This window comes from Saccopteryx leptura, chromosome X (assembly GCF_036850995.1).
Source record: "Saccopteryx leptura isolate mSacLep1 chromosome X, mSacLep1_pri_phased_curated, whole genome shotgun sequence".
In the NCBI taxonomy this organism is placed as follows: Eukaryota; Metazoa; Chordata; class Mammalia; order Chiroptera; family Emballonuridae; genus Saccopteryx; species Saccopteryx leptura.
This window is the reverse complement of record NC_089516.1, coordinates 121,628,905-121,631,400: the sequence shown is the minus strand read 5'-3', so window position 1 is coordinate 121,631,400 and position 2,496 is coordinate 121,628,905. Positions and strand designations below refer to the sequence as shown.

General features: G+C 36.2%; 1 pseudogene; it reads right to left on the bottom strand.

The window, feature by feature from the left end:
• Positions 1–585: 585 nt before the first annotated feature.
• Positions 586–2,027, bottom strand: LOC136385483 (ribosome biogenesis protein WDR12 pseudogene; annotated as a pseudogene).
• Positions 2,028–2,496: the final 469 nt, after the last annotated feature.

Below are 2,496 nucleotides of genomic sequence, written 5' to 3'. Positions count from 1 at the left end.
ACTGAGCCACCAGGCAGGGCCCAATCTTTTTTTAAGAATAAGGTAAATTCTATCATTAAAATGATATATTTGCATTTAAAAATTACATTTTTGTGTGTGAACCTTTACCTGGGTATAGAAATTTCTTTAATGAGAATATTGGATTCAGTAAAGAAAATTTTAAAAAGAATAAATATTCTTATTTATTGCTTATTATGAACAAAATCCAAAATGATATGCATGTAATGGACACAGTTTTAAAAATAGTCTAATGAGCCAATTTGGAAACTATCCATGAAGTTTTTATTTAAAAAAAACTGTAAAGGGCATTTGTCTTTCCAAACAAACTGCAGTCTGTATGTATCAAAACACCTCTACATATGTTTAGAGTGTTAATGTCCCACAAGAAATCTGTTTTAATTATTATTATTATTATTATTATTATGTGTAAGATTTGGACTAAGTGACTTTTATAAAGATCATTAAACAAATTAATTTTGGAGGGTCCTCAAAAATCTACCAAAACTATGTGTTTTTTGTTTTTGTTTTTTTTTTAATAATAAACTCAGTTTAATTTCAAGAGTTTGCCTAAGGTAGACAATGCAAGCCACATTTTATATTTTATAAATACAAACTGTTATATAATTAATACAAAATAAAGAAAAAGACAGTAATAACTATTATCAGGGGTGATCTGCACTGATATAATCTGAGTATTTTCTATCAATTACATTTATAGAAAGAATCTCTATAGTCAACTTCATCATTCACTTTTATGCCCCCACATGGGAAGTGGTAGGTGAGTATCTGTAGGAATACAACTTATTGTCTGCTCCTCCACTCGGAAGTAACCCTGTATCTGTCCAGTCTACACTCAGAACTTTATCTTCATGTGCAGCCAAATCATAGAGAGGAGCCTTACAACTTCTTGTATCCCACAGCTTGACCATGTTATCCAAAGAACCTGAGATCAGCTGCTGTTCATGAGTAGGAGACCACTTTACAGCTGTGACCCAGCCTGTATGTGAGGTTAGGGACAGTGACACCAGAGAACCATCTTTAATTTGGGGATCCCACAGTCTGATATGCCTATCTGTGCTTCCAGATGCTAAACGTTTACAAAGTGGAGAATAGGAGATACAATTAAACACTTTATTTCCTGTCAAAGTTCACTTAAGACTGCCAGACTCAACATCCCACACTCTAATTGTGTGGTCCCAGGATGCACTGCAGATTTCTTCAGCATCTGACCACAACACTGAGGAAATGGCTTCCTTGTGGCCAGAGAGCATCACTATGGGCTTCCTCGTTAGTCTCAACTGCTCTGTTTTCTGTTTCTTTCTTGGTTGATTTGTTGACTCTTCCATTTCATCTTCTTCATCTGTAGGAACTGTAGACCAGATCTTTAACATCTTATCCCAGGAGCCACTGCAAAATTTGGTTCCTGTGCTATCAACAGCTATGGAGTCCACACTTCCGGTGTGGCCTCGGCAGCAGTGCAAGGCTTTTGCTTTGTTTCTCTCAACACTCCATTCCCACAGGAGAATAGTCTGATCCAGAGAGGCACTCAGCAGCAGGCAAGACAAGTTGTCTTTTCTTACCCAGGCCAAATCTTTTACAACATCTGTATGTCCCACAATTGTCATTATTGACTTTCCTTCCAAGGATCAGATCCGAGAAGTCTTATCATAAGAACCAGTCAAGATCCATTCCTCTGCCCCTTTGATTGAACTGATCCAGTCATCATGGAATAAGCACTACTCTGGCTGAGGTGCAGTATACTTCACCAGGTATTTGAGTTCCAGAACCTCTTCCGATGAGATGTTTTCCAGTTCCATGTGTTTGACCAAGAGCATTCACAGAAACTTGCCCTTGATAAGGAAATAGAACTCCACATGTTTGTGGATCTCATTTTTGGCCTGCAACAATTTATTAATGATGTTACTAAGGTCAGCAATTTCAGAAGCTGCAGGGATTGAGAAGGGGACATCGTCTACTGCCTATTTCTTGTTGTCAGTGAAGAAGCGTGTCTGGAGCTGAGCCATTGTGGGGAGGGAGTACACACAAAACTTGCTACCAATTCTCCGTGGGATCCCGAAAACTATGTTTTGATAGGAAAGCTTAAAAGTAAGAAATTTGGTTTCAGTAATACTAGCTTTTCAGTTACAATAAATAGGAAACATGTAAGGGTTACAAAATAGTTAATCAGTTTACTACTCTCTCTTAATGGCTCCCTGGACTTTACATTGAAATTCAGGCAAAAGTTTACCTTCATAGAAATGTCAGGAAAAGTTTACAATGGAAAGGAACTTGACAATTATGGGAGTTTAATTCACAATGGTTGTTAGCAAAAACTTAGTCACAAGATTTACTGTGAAAAGTTAAGGCCTATAAATTAATTAGAAACTTAGTTTACTGTTACAGTAATACAATGTTATACTAATTAAATGCATAAAAATATAGAAAATGTATAGAAATATATTACAATATTAAAAGCCATTAAAGCAAGTAAATAAG